Genomic DNA, 13,854 nt, shown 5'->3' on the forward strand with positions numbered 1-13,854 from the left:
TCCCTTTGGAGTCCAAACCTTGCACCTGCCCTGGGCACTCCAATCCTCCTCACTCCCCTGCTCTATTTTCCCCATAGCATTGAACATGCTATAACATTCTATATAATTTACCAATTTATTATGCTTTTGTTTAGAGTCTGTCTCCCTGGTTCAAAGGTAAGGCCTACAAGGACAGGGAGCTGTTTTATTCCCTGATAAATCCCAAGCACCTAAAGCACAGCTTGGCAATTAGGAGGTGTGCTCAGGAAATATACGTCAAATGAATGGATTTATGAGTGGAGCTGGAATTCTGTCTCCTGAGAACAAGTGAGCTGAGGTGGGAAGAAGGTGGCGCTGGTGGGGGACCAGGGGAGACCGAGGGCATCAGTCATTCCAGCAGGGAGCTTGCTGCAGGGAGAAAGAGAGGACAGCACTTTGGGCTGTGGAGCCTGGCACTCATTCTTCAATGGGGCTGCAAGCCCCCAGGATTTTCCTGGAACCCAGGGCATCCACGCACTAGCTGCCTCTCCCAGTCCCTTCCAGCAACCTGAGGAAACGCCTTCCAATCAGAGCAATTACTGCTGCCCTGGAGCCGCTGCCTCTCGAGGTGTCTGCCTCCAGAGGCTCTGGCTGGAGACAATATTTCTCCTCTGTTCATCACGACAACAGGGACAACAAATAACACAATGGCAGATGAAGGGCCCTCCAAGCCCTCCAGAGCTGAAGGAGTCTGGGCTGTCGGCAGCGTCTGAGTGCAGGGGAACAGAAGCTACAGCCTGGTGGGGTGTGGGGACGCCCTCTGACTCCTCCTGGATGGGGGCACTGTGGCCAACTTTGTCCCGGAACTGTGCTGCTCCTGGTCAAGGCAAGCAGGGCTGTGGCAGCCGCCCTCCGCCCGCCCACCAGCAGGCTGGGACTCAGGGCCCCATGGGCTTGGGAAACTGAGAGAGAGCTATGCATGTCAGTTGTCTTAAGTTTTTTCCCCTTGGTCTTAACCCTGTAGGTACTCTTGTGTTCAAAGGAGGAAATGGAATCTCAGAGAGGCTGAGTCACTGGTGCATAGTAACACGGCTCATCACATAGCAGTGCTGGGACAAACACTCCCACGTTTCTGAACTCAAAGCACATCCCGTCTCTCCGGCACTGAGTCATCCATGACACAGAGGTCCCTATAGGGCGTGAGTGCAGCCCCTTACCTCCCAGCCTCAGTTTCTCGACGAGTGCACCAGTCATTGAAGCTTGGGAGTGTGCCAAGCTTTATCCTGCCACTTTATCCTGCCGCCTCACCTGACCTTGCTGGCATTTCATCCCTGCCTCCTGGGGCTGGGGCTAGACCTTGCCTAGTGTCTCAGCTGCTGGCTGAGGCTCTGCTCAGCCACTCCTGGACACTCCTTTTTCTGCTGTGCCCCATCCTTAGGAGCAGGGGCTCCCTCGGAACCAGCCAGGGCCACTACAGCAGCGCGTGCCACCGTCCTTTGGAAGCTGATCTCAACACCAGTCTGGACACTAACTCTGGCTTACATTGTTGAGCATTTGTTGAGCTCAAATGTAAACCCAGGAACTGGACTCTGAGGTCTGCCTACCTAACTATTATACAGACTTGCCTCTTCCTCATTTGATACGGTTTTTTTGACCTTAACTACCTTGGTTATTCTGTTTTGTTAATATCTCCTTTCAAAATGATTTTTAGAACTGAACCCAAAATTCCAGATGTAGCCCGACCAAGCAAAGCCCAGAAGAACATTACCTCCCTCTGTTTTAAAAATTGCTTTGCAATTTTTAATGCAGTCTAAGATTACACCCACTTTCCTGGGCCCCCAGTTCCCAGAGTCGACTCCCATGAGGCTTTTCAGCCAGCCCTGTCTGCAGGGCTCTGCCTTAAATCCCTAAGTCTTCCAGAAATTAGATGCTGTGGCAGACCTTTTGTGTGGCTGAGGTCTGCAACACCCCAGCGGTCCCCACCTCAAGGGCTGTGTCTGCCATGGCTACATGCGGCCCTGCTGTGGCTCACTGTGGACGCAGCAGAAGAAAGAGAACATGGTCTCAGGTAAGCAGGGGGCTGGAAGGAGGAGAAATGGTCTGTGAAGGTCACTGCCACTGCACGGTGAGTGATCTGCCCCAATTTCAGCCTCAGTGGGAAAGTGATGGAGGGTGTAATTAGGGCCTGAGCTGTGCCTGTGGGGGCTGCTGCACCAGGCTCAAGGAGGCTGGGGACGCAGCCTGTAGTCTCTGTCCTCCTAGATACCTTGGTAGCAGGAGCCGCCCTTCTTGGGATCATTCCCTCCCTGGCCGTCCTACCCAGGTCTTCCATCCCTGTTCTCCCCACTCCTTCTTTCATCTAAATTTGTCCTGTATGTCTCATTTCACCCATTCCCTTGAGGATTTGCTTATTAGAAAGTGATCTGGCTGGGTGTGGTGGCTCACACCTGTAATCCCAGCACTTTGGGAGGCTGCTGAGGTGGGCAGATCACTTGAGCTCAGGAGTTGGAGACCAGCCTGGGCTACATGGTAAAATTATGTCTCTACTAAAAATACAAAAATTAGCTGGGCGTGGTGGTGTGTGCCTGTAGTCACAGCTTCTTGGGAGTCTGAGGCAGGAGGATCGCTTGAGCCCAGGAGGTGGAGGTTGCAGTGAGCCGTTATTGCACCACTGTACTCCAGCCTGGGTGACAGAGGGAAATCCTGTCTCCCCCACACCTGTACCCCAAAAGTCATCTGATTCGAATGCTGTATTAAGGTGTTAACATCTAACGATTGGCTGGACGCTTGTAACCAGCCGTATTCCATAGGTAACAATCCTTCGCCAGGAGAATCCCTTAACCTAAAGGCATACATCCTTTAGGGGGAAATCCTGTGTGTTCTGGTGGGAAGTTTGTGCAAGGTTGGCCCCAGCTGGTCGTAACAGGCAGGGCATTACTGCACACGTAACCTGCACTTTCCAGTGATGAGGAAATGGCAGCTTAGAGGGCTTCTACATCTTGCCCAAGATCTCACACATGCTCTTTCTGTCCAGCCTCGTGTATCCCTGCCATGCTCTGCCTTGCACCTGGACCTGAGGTGTGTATCCCAGCTATGCTCTGCCTTGCACCTGGATCTGAGGTCAGCTCTGGGGGCCCCATCAAGGTGGTAGTGCTTCTAGAAGAATCTGGCTATTCAGAGGAAGTTCTCTGTCCTGAAGGCCTGAAGTGGGTGAGGAACAGGAGAACATCGCTACAATTTCTTCATCACCTGCCATGTCCTAGGTACTAAGTCAGGCTCTTTACAGTTCATATCACGTTGTCATATATATGACCATGCTCTGTTTTACCAGTGAGGAAACTAAAGTTCAGAAAGTTTAAGTAACTTATACTTGGCCACTAAGTAGGAAGTCCTGGCAGGAGGAAAGGCAGGCCTGAGTCAGCAGCTGGGCCCCCTCACCACCCCTGGAGCCCAAGCAACACAGGCCTCTCATAGGGCCAACAGCTCCCACCCCATCACATCCTTCAGGGTGCAGTGCCAGGGCTGGGGGCTGCTTGCCTTTGGACTCTCCAGGGAGGAGTCCCTGGGACCACTGAGGACTTGCTCACAGCCCTAGGTGGACCGTGAAATAACATTCCAGGACTTTTGGTTGAGCCCCTGGGATGGGGACTTGCGTGTACTGGGTGCCTGTGATGCCTCGGGCCTTGTTCTAGGTATTTTCCAGTTAGTGTCGTAATCCTTCTAACAACACCATAACTTAATCCTTATAACAACACCACACTATAAAGGTATCATTGTTGCCTTTATATGGATGAGAAATACTATGTCTTAATCCTTATAATACTATGTCTTACTATACAATGCTATGTCTTAATCCTTATAACAACACAGTACTATGAAGGTACCATTGTTCCCTTTATATGAATGAGAAAAACAAGGCCAAGGGAAGTCTCAAGTTACCTAGCTAAGAAAGTGGAAGGAGCTGAGATTTGACAGTTTCCAGCGATTCCAAACTCACGCTCTTTCTCCTACACCCTGTAGCTTCTCCAACAAGATTGGGGTCTAAAGGGGCAGAGTTTTCTCCAGGAGCTTCTGGTCCATTAAGGGAGATGGAATACATCAGGATGGAAATGATCATGGCAAAAAACCCACACAGTACACCCTGTGTGCCTGCTGTGCAGGGACCAGTGCACCTGGGGCCAGAGGGAAGGGAGGAGGGAGCCAGGGTGGGGAGCCCAGGAGGCACATCAGGGGAGGCCTTGGGGAAGATGTGAATTTGGCACCAGTCCCAGGTAAGGCCTTTTTCTGTGTGCTCTGGGAAGAGAAAGCTGCAGTATTGAGCTGGGTGTGGTCAGAGCAGGGAAGGGCTGAGAGCAAGACACTCTCAGCTCAGGCAGAAAAGGCCTGTTGTTGAGAGAACAGATGCAGGCTGTCGCTCATAGCAGAGGGCTAGACCTGGCATGCCTTTCTTTCCTGTGAGAGGACTAGGAGCCAGCTGGGGTGGGAGGGCTGCGGGGAGCAGGCACATGGTCCAGCCATGTTAGGAGGCTTGCACAAAGGGCTTCTAGGCCTGAAGCCTCCAGCTCCCATCCCTTCAGCTCACTTGCAGCTTGTCTGAACGCTTCTCCAATAGGAAAAATGCCAGGGCTTTGGAGAGACAAATGCTGTGGGCTTGGCTTCCCACGGAACCAGGATGCTGTCGTCTGCAGGTCACCCTTGTGTGGACGCAGACCATAGGCCAGGAGGCTCTTCAGAGCGTATCCCCCACAGCTTGCCCTGTAATTGACTGACTCATCGGTCACTGCTTGTGTGCTCAGCCATTGTTAACTGGTGACTTGAAAATTACCTTTATTTAGCACCGTTATCGGGAGGCTGCAGGGGCTCCAGCATTTCCACACCACCAGCTCTCTCTGGCTGATGGCAGCAAGCAGCCTCATCACACTGTCCCCAGCTCCAAGCCACAGCCACTCTCCGCCCACTGTGGAGAGCAGGGAGGGGGCCTTGTGCTAATTGGATGCAGTAGGCAGGCCAGGCCAGCACCTCCCAATCTGCTGTAACCCCCTCTAGGTACAGGTGGGCAGTGAATACCCGGCTGGCCCTGTGGCCTGCTGTCTGTTCTCCTCACCAACTTGCTTGCCTGCTGGTCATTTCTCCATGGCCACGTTGCTCTGTGTGCATGAGACAATCTAGAACGGGGGTCATCCATGGGGGTCTGGGCCTGCACAGAGTGGAATGATTTGCAGAACTTGTGCAATTCCTTAATTCTGAGTGAATGTGCATCTTAGCCTTAGGGAGAGAGAACATTCATAGCTTTTAGTAGATTCTCAAGAGGATTTTTAAGCCCTAGGAAGCTGGGAAGCCAGGTTCTGAGTCATGGTTCTCAGATCACCTCTCCAGGAAGCTGCTCAGGTTAGCCCATTGCACCGTTGCCATCACTGCGAGACTCAGGGGATCCAGTGGTGCAATACAACTGTCCCTCCCCACCCAGAGGGCAAGGCCAGGTCTGGACTCTGTCCAGTGGTGGATGCAGATGAATGCTTCCAGACTGACAAATCATAAAGACAGAACAAAGGGACGACATTTGCCGAAACTCCTGCCTTTCACCTTCTGCTTTATTGGGGAAAAGAAATCACATCCCCAGGCTCCCTTCCCTCTGTCCATTGGCACAGTGTATCCTCCCATCCTCGACCCCTGCCTCCTGGTCACAGGTCCTGCCTGAGATCTGAAGTAAGCTGTGGGACTCATCTACCTGGAGAAGAAGGCGGGCGGAAGAGGAAGGGAGGGAAGGATGGAGGAGTTGGTGACAACTAAGAGTAAGGTGCAGGGTAGGACTGGGGACTGGATCGGAGCCACAGGATTCATGGCGTACTGTGATTTTTTTTTTTTTTTTTTTGGTCCTTTCCACCTGGATGAATTCCATCTCCCTCATTGGACCAGAAGCTCCTCAAGGAAACTCTGCCCCCTTTAGACTCCAATCTTCTTGGAGAAGTTACAGGGAGTAGGAGAAAGAGCGTAAGTTTGGACTCGCTGGAAACTGTCAAATCTCAGCTCCTTCCACATTTTTAGCTGTGTAACTTTAGAATTTCTTTAGCCTCATTTTCCCTTCTTTCTTTCCACACAGCACGGGGAACTGCTGGAGAGTTTGGGCGATCATTTATCCTTGCTGGGCCTCAGAGGCCTCATGAGTGGTGCCTTTAAGAGTGCAATGAGGCCGCAGCAGAAACTATCTCTAAGGCCAGCTCTTAAATTCTCTAACCCACGCTCCTGGCCAACTCTCCTCTGTCCAGCTACAGGTCCTCATAGAAAGGCAGAGACTCTGAATAGAACATAGAAGGGGTCGTTGTCCTAAAGCTCATATAAAATTCTGAAGCCTCAGCGACAGAACCTGTGTTTAGGAGCCGCTCGATCTTTTCTGTTAGTGTTTCCGCCACGTGCGCTTTGCCCTAGTTGGCCTTCAGCCCCTGGGAGGGGGAACAGTGTCTCCTGGTGAAAGTCACCTTGCAGCTGCCCTGGGCCCTCTGACCCTCAGGGGCCTTCTGGGTTGTGAGGCGTGGAGCACCCCGTCCTAAGCGTGCCCCAAAGATGGGCACAGAGCTCCCCCAGCTGCCGTGGCTCTGTTTTCATGCAGCTGTGGGGATGGTGACAAGGCCTGTGGGCTGTCAGCCCGGCTGAGAGCACTCGAGAGCCACTTCACTGACCTTCTCTTCTCTTTCCAAGGCTCTTAACCCACTTGTGGAGGGGGTGGGGGTGGATGTCCACTTTGGGCAGACAAAGGAGCTGCAGTCAGCCTCCTCTCCAGCCTGGCTCCAGAGATCTGGAGCTGAGGGCAGTGTAGGAGCTGAGGGCAGTGTAGGAGCTGGCAGGGCCCTTGGCAAAGTGGAGCCCAGCAGGCTAGTTGTCCCAGGAGGTTTATCGCCCAGGACTGGGGGGCTCTGTGTGGCTCCTGTCTTAGCTGATGACTCAGGTCTTGGACTATTTCTCCCTTATCAAGGTCTTCCTCATCCTAAACTTGGCCTTGATTGAGCCTCTTTAGTTTACCAAGTGTTTACCTGAGTTATCCCATTTAATTTCACAACAACCAGTAAGGGATGCATTGTGAGCCCCATCTTACTGAGGACTCAGCTGCTATGACTCAGAGACTGTGTCCTTTGCTTAAGGCCACACAGCTAGTCAGTGGCATAGATAGGACTAGAATGAGTTCTTTTTCTCCCAGGGAGATCCAGTGGCCACCAGGCACCTACAGCCAGGCCACACCACCCCCTTAGGAGTGATGGGGGACAGCAAGAACTGACAAGCCCTGATGACATAAAAGCCTCCAGGTGACCAGCAGTGACAGAAGCCAGCCAGGACATCCTTTCCAGAACCTTCTCTAGCTCTGCTGGCATAAACAGCATCTGGTTTTGCAAGGCTTTCTTTGGTATGTGTCTATGGTCATAAAGAATTGTAATCAACAATGATTAAGGGTCAGAATATAGGCTGGTGCTGTGTTTCATCGCTTAGGAGCAGAGGAAAGTGGTTGAGGTCTCCAAGCAGGTGGGGAGCCCTTGGCCCCTAGGAAGGCAGGAAAGTCCCCCAGGATAAATCTCTCTGTTCTAGACTCTGGTGAACCCAGCGGAAAGCCCTATGGGCCTGGCTAGTGACTGAGCTGCCTTCTCCATAGGCTGTTCACCAGTCTTGAGAGTCACCTGCCCATGAAGTCCCAGGAGCTCTGACATCCGGTGTTCATGCCCATGGAGCAACCAACAAGAATGCTCTGTTCACTGCCTCATCCTTCGATCTAATGCAGCACCTGGCATATGGTAGATGCTGAGTACATTGTCAAACGTAAGTGAAAGGAAACCTACAAGATCATCATCTGCAGATAAGCCACAAGGTATCAGCCCTATTTTTAGAGGTGGCAGCAAGGCCCAGAGAGGTAAAGTAACATGCCCAATGTCACACAGCCAGTTAGTGAGGGAAGTGCTAGACTCTAGGTCTCCTCTCACTATACTCTCTTCCTTCTGAAGAGGGGAAGGTAGGAATGTGATGACCTCGGCCCCAGGGCCAAGATCTGTTCTTGCCATGTTTCTTAGCCGCATTGAGTTGACAGTGATCTGATGTGGCCGGGTAAAGAAGAGATGGGTTTTCTCCGGAAAGTGACTCTGCTCCCTGACTTCTGGCAGGCATGCAGGAGTGGGGAGGAGGTGTCTCTGCATGGAGTTCTACATTCTGTCTTAGGAGCACAGAGCTCTTCACAGCTCACCTACGCATCTTGAGCCCAGCTTTCTTCTTCCAGGAAGGGGGAACTAATGCAACTATTAATGAGGTAATAAGAACCGAATCAACCATCCAGCCTGGTCTTCCAAACGAGTTTGATGGCTTCTGGTCCTGGGCAAGAGAGACAGAGCCCGCGCTGCAGTTTCCTGGCCTAGAGGATGAGTGTCTGCAGGTCCATCTACCAGTTTCTAGAATCTTTACAGCAGCAGGAGGAAGCAGGATGGGGCTTTATACAGGCTCTAGTCTCTTTACAAAATCACTCAGAGGAAAGCAGGGACCTAGGAGAATTTCGGAGTGTGGTAGCCAGACAGACCTCTGAGAAATTCCCTTGATCTACACTAGCCATCACCAATATCCCTGTGCCTCCATTCTCTCCCTTTGGAGGGCCATTCCCGGCACGAGTTACCCAGAACTACCCGCCCAATCAGAGTCCTTGGCTTTCTGTGGCAGGGGGTTCTCTCGCCAAGAGCAGCCTCACCAGTCCTGGAGCCTGGGCCAGAGCCTGCCTGTCACTCTGCAACTCCGCAATGTCGGGACACCAAAGGGCAGTGCCAGTAGCCCGCTGCAAGCTGACAAGGCTGAGTTCACATCAGTGCCGAGGAGTCGACAGGACCATCTGAATTAAGTGGCCAAGTTTAGTTTTTAATTAAGTCCCCGTGGTCTTTTAAAAAGGTCACTGACGACACCATCTTCTTTAAGGCCAATATGAAAAGACATTCAAAGTCAAAGTTCTGAGATGGGAGCCTTGTAACTTGAAATGTCACAGGAAGAAATTTGGAAACAGGGAAAGAGGAAGCTGGTGGGAAGGACAACCCTGTCACATTCTTTTGCTGTCAGCTTCACAGTTCCCACATGGAGCTCCAAACTATTTCGGTCTCAAAGGGCAAGTGGTCCCAAGATTCTCTCGAGTGCCTTCCCTGACAGAGGATTGTGGAGCCCCTTGTTTGCTGTGCCAGTGAAAAATGGAGCCCCTGTGGTCCCTGACATGGAATAAGTGTTGATAGCAATGGGGCAGAATGTGGCAACTTACCCCTGATGGCTGGGGAATTAACAAAAATGTATGCAATTGGTCACCATCCTCTGCACCCATTCCTGTGTTCACTTTTCTACTACCTTGATCAATACTGTATCATCTGGAAATACAGTTCTGTCTAAAGCAGAGCACAGCAGCCACTTAAGTCACCCATAGCATCCTATGAGGATTGTACAGTGAGAACAAAGACCTGTGCCTGGCTTATACCCCTAAGAGAAGTAGAGACTTGAGGTAATTTGAGCAGAGTAGAACACACCTCCTAGAGAAGAGATTTGGACTAGCCAATAGCTAATGAGCAGGTGCAAGAATATTTTCCTGGAGTTCTTGGCTCACGCCAATGTCTGGGCAGCGGGACTTTCTGAATGGTGAAGCGTTCAGAGACTTTGCCAGGGTTAGAGGGTTTGGAAGTGCTCAGTAGTCTGTGTCACATTTTGTTCATGGTTTCAATAGACCATATAGGAAGTGGAAAGAATTTTGGATTTAGATTCAGGAAATTTGGGTCTTGGGGCAAAGAGTGCTATTTGCCTACCTAATATACATTCTCCTATTTATTTGCCATTACAATACTTTCATTGTTGGTGTGGCAAGTTACCCAAGTTAACCAAATATGGATTTCCTAGCCTTCCTTAAGAAGCTAGAAGTGATTAATGAGAAATAATCAGAAATCACCGGTAGCCTTCTTTAAAGATGGCTGATTCACCTGGGAGGTGCACCTCTTTTGTCCTTTCCTCTTCTTTCTTCTTCCGGCCTGAAATGTGGGGCTGATGACTGGTGCTTCAGCAGCCATTTTATGATCATGAGGTATGACCTAAGAATGGAAGCCAGTGCTAAGGCTGGTCTGCCCGCCTACCCCTAGGCTTCATTTTATGTGAGAGAAAAGCAAATCCCTAATTTGCTTATGCCACTCTTACTTTGGATCTCTGCTACACCCAGTTGAATGCCAAACTGATACACATTGATTGCCCACTCTGTCATTCACTCCTGAGGGACTTTGGGCAAGTCACTTAATTTCTCTGAGCTTCGGTTTCCTTACCTGTGCAGTGGGAATAATAATTCAAGCTTTGCCTTGCAAGCGTTACTTCTGACCTGTAGGGCCCACTCTTAGACTTCTTAGAATGTTCTCAACCCCAGTCTGAAGATCATGTGGTCTTTTGCCTGAGCAGTGGCTGCCTCCCTCCCATTGTTTGGCCAGATAATTGTTCCCAAACTAAGGAATGTGCCTGCCTTCCGACTTCAATGGCTGTTATAAAGTCCCCTTGTGGGCTCCCATTTTCTAGAGACACAATAGCTTTTCCCTGGCTTGCCCAGGCCTCACCCCTCCTTGCTGGGTGCAGAGACATCTGCTGTTTCAAGCTGCTAAAAGGGAAGCTTCAAAGAGCCCCATATTGGCCCCTCTTAGGGCTCTGACTCATATAAATGTTTCTGGAAATCCTCAAAAGCCTTATTAATCTGTGAAGACATCCCAGAAGCGGGAGTCTGCACACCCAATTTCCAGGGCTTTTCAGCTGCTTCCATTGTCTCAGGCGCATTGTCCCTGCTCGGTGTCTTGGCCCCTAATGGACTCTCTCTGAGGCAGGCACGCTTTCGGCTGCACCTGCTATTCCATTGCCTGACTCTTTTCTTCTTCTTCTCTGTTCTTTTTAACTCTTAAAATGAAAAGGTGACCAGCTCTTCCTGGGCTGTTTATTCCTCTAGCTCCCCTGTGCGGGTCTCTGCTTCACCCCCTTTCTCTTCTGGTATGTGGCTAGATCTGAGTCAGAGACATAGAGGCCCACATAGAAAGTAGGGGCCCATTTGTCTTTTCCATCAAATGGAAGCCACTAGGGGTCTGTCATGCCTCATGCCTAGCCAAGATACCTGGTATCCCCAAAAGCCTCTGAAGGGGACCTGCTTACAGCTCTTGCATATAGAAGCTCTAATCAGGCTTCTCCAGGAACCCCCCTGTCTCTGGTCCATACAGTAATGACCCTCTGATGTGTAACCTTCACTGTGATTGAAGGGCCCTGGAGAAAGAGCCAGAAGACCAAGGCTCTGTTCCTGGCTTGACCCCAGCTGGTTTCTATTTTCTTAGTCTAGCATCAGGGGACTTAACTTGACAGCCAAGATCCCAAGGTGGGCAGTTTGCCAATTACTCCTGCCTCCTGGTTTTCAGACCCCTGTGTGCTCCCTTCCCTTGAGTATGGGCTACACCTGGTGACTTGCTTCTACCCAGTAGAACACAGCGAGAGTGATGGGCTATCACCTCTGTAGTCAGGTTATAAAAGACTGGTTTGCGCGTTCTGTCCTGTTGGCTCTCTTTTTCTCTCTGTCTCTTCTTCTCAGATGCTTGCTTTGATGAAGAAAGCTGCTGCATTGGAGAGGCCCACGTGACAAGAACTGAGTGTGGCCTGTAGCCAGTATCCAGTGGGCAACTGAGGCTCTCAATCCAACAGCCTGCAAGGAACTGAATCCAGCTGACAAGCATTGGAGTGAGTGAGCTTGGAAGCCAACCCTGCCCCAGGTAAGCCTTGAGATGGCAAAGCCCTGACTTACTCCTTGATTGTAGCCTTGGGAGCGACCTTGAAGCAGAGGGCCCATCTAAGCTGTGCCCAGATTCTTGACCCACATATATTTAAAGATAATAAATATCTGTTGTCTTAAGCTGCTAATTTTAATACAGCAAGAGATAATTAATATAGGTCCTTATTAGCTAAGAAGAAATGTGTTTCTTGCCTTGTTCCTCTGTACTTAAACTGTAGGTCCTTAAACCTTTCGTACCCACGAGCTAGCCACTTGGGCGGTGCATGTGCACCACCCAACTCCACCAACCACCCCACTCCAACACTCAAATCTATGGGCTGTGCAAATCCCTTTACTCTTACTCCAAACACACATGATCAGAAAAAATGGAAGAAAGATGTAGCTGAAATAGAGCTCCAATGAGATGATTCCTGGTTTCTACTAGGAAGATAAGTAAAATTTGAATTTTTGCCAGAATCCAAAGTATGCAACGAAGAGCTCCTTATACACTTCTGATCATTCACTTCCGATCATTCACTTCCAAAACTTGGCTTAAAATTTCCTTCTCTGGGAAAAAGGACCCTGACTTCATCAGTTAGGGTTACTGTTCCCTCTCCCAGTCACCCATCAGTTTTGTCTATATCAGAGCATTCTATTTTAATTATTTGCATGTTTCCTTCTCTCTCTCACCCCTCCACGGATCTCCTACTCCAGGAAGGTCAGCATCCAGTGACCTCTTCAGGAAATTACCCACTATTTCACAACCCTAGTCAGAAGCGAAATTTAAAACCCTTTGTCCTCCCTCCTCCCCCAGCCCCACGATGTTCCAGGAAGCCAAAGCACACAGCAATCTTTCCAATCTAGGAAGCAATAAAGAAATGTATTTATGAACCAGCCTCTATCTAAGGGAGAGAATTTATGTCTCTTCATGCTCTTGTTGACAATAATAACTGATTGCTGCATCAATGTGATGCAATATAATTTTAAAACCCTCCAGAACAAGGATCAGAAAACAACTGGCAGAGAGACTGAGCGGCTGCCGTGGGCACCTTGGGTTTTGCAGCTCAGCCCTGGGCCTGCTAATGCCCTGAGGCGATGGGAACACAGCTCCGGGAGCACCTGCAATCTCATCTCGTTTCTTTCCAAGCACCGGGGAAGAAAAGCAATTTGTTTGCTCTCATACTCTAAAGATGAACTTCCCGTGCTCAATCAAACGTTATTATCCCAATGTAAGTCAATTTACCTTTGAATTTGAAGGCTATTTTCTTCCTAAATGGCTAATTATGGGAGATAGATGGCTGTAAACAGAAGCCTTCTACCTCAACACTCAGCCAGGTTTTCTCCTTATGGCACCTGAGAGAACCAGAGAAAGGAGGCCTCGCAGTGTCCCGGTCCCCTCTGCCCTCGTGCCGCCCCTCGCCATTCTTCTCATGCATCCTGCGATGCCATTCTGCCTCCCCACCTACATTCCTGGACACCTATTTGGAGTTTCATCCCCCTGAATTCTGTCCCCTGCCGTGCCCATTTCTAGGAACTCCGTTCCCTCGTGCCATCTCCCCTTTTTAAGGACAGGACTACAGGTGGGGGTCTTGGCCTGAGAACCGTGCATACAGGACAGCATGAGTTTTAGGAGACAAGGGGTCCTGTGTGTGTTTGAGATGAAACAAGGTCACCTGAGGCTGCCTCTTTGATTTGCCTGGCGGAGTCACAGAAGCAGACCGCTGTGAGGCAGGGGCTGCGGCCTGTTCCCGTGGCGTGATCAACACCTCACAGGAACTAATTGAATGGCTGAGTTTGTTTACTGAGAGGAGGAGCAGCCCCCTCCTTTCTCGCAAAACAAAGTCTTTCCCCAGGAGCGGTGGCGAAGAGGTCAGCCCTGGCGGCATTTCTATTTGCCTTTTGATGAATGCCTATTGTGGCTGCTCTGAAGAAGGGAGCTCATTGTGTGCTCACTGTCAGAGGTGGCTCCCACAGGGAGGCCACAGCCCTTGGAGCTTTTTGGGCCTTAGGGTTATGGAACCCGGCGTGTGGGGTTATCTACCCGGACTGAGCTTTCCAGTTCTTCTCCCAGAAGTCTGGCCTCTGGTCCTCTGCCCTTTACACCTGGGCCCCAGAAGCCATAGTAATAG

General features: G+C 50.5%; 1 protein-coding gene and 1 long non-coding RNA gene across 10 annotated transcripts in view; one reads left to right on the forward strand and one right to left on the reverse strand.

The window, feature by feature from the left end:
• Positions 1 to 13,854, reverse strand: part of LOC105476237 (kirre like nephrin family adhesion molecule 3) — a 579,748-nt gene that overhangs the window by 163,213 nt on the left and 402,681 nt on the right. The window lies entirely within an intron of this gene.
• LOC105476236 (uncharacterized) overlaps positions 1 to 13,854 on the forward strand; it is a 227,226-nt gene that overhangs the window by 149,027 nt on the left and 64,345 nt on the right. For both annotated transcript variants that reach the window (XR_011611277.1, XR_011611276.1), the window contains 3 exons: positions 983 to 2,026; positions 2,993 to 3,221; positions 7,598 to 11,726. This is a non-coding gene — a long non-coding RNA (uncharacterized lncRNA). The remainder of the gene's footprint in view (positions 1 to 982; positions 2,027 to 2,992; positions 3,222 to 7,597; positions 11,727 to 13,854) is intronic.

The sequence above is a fragment of the Macaca nemestrina genome, chromosome 12 (assembly GCF_043159975.1).
Source record: "Macaca nemestrina isolate mMacNem1 chromosome 12, mMacNem.hap1, whole genome shotgun sequence".
NCBI lineage: Eukaryota > Metazoa > Chordata > Mammalia > Primates > Cercopithecidae > Macaca > Macaca nemestrina.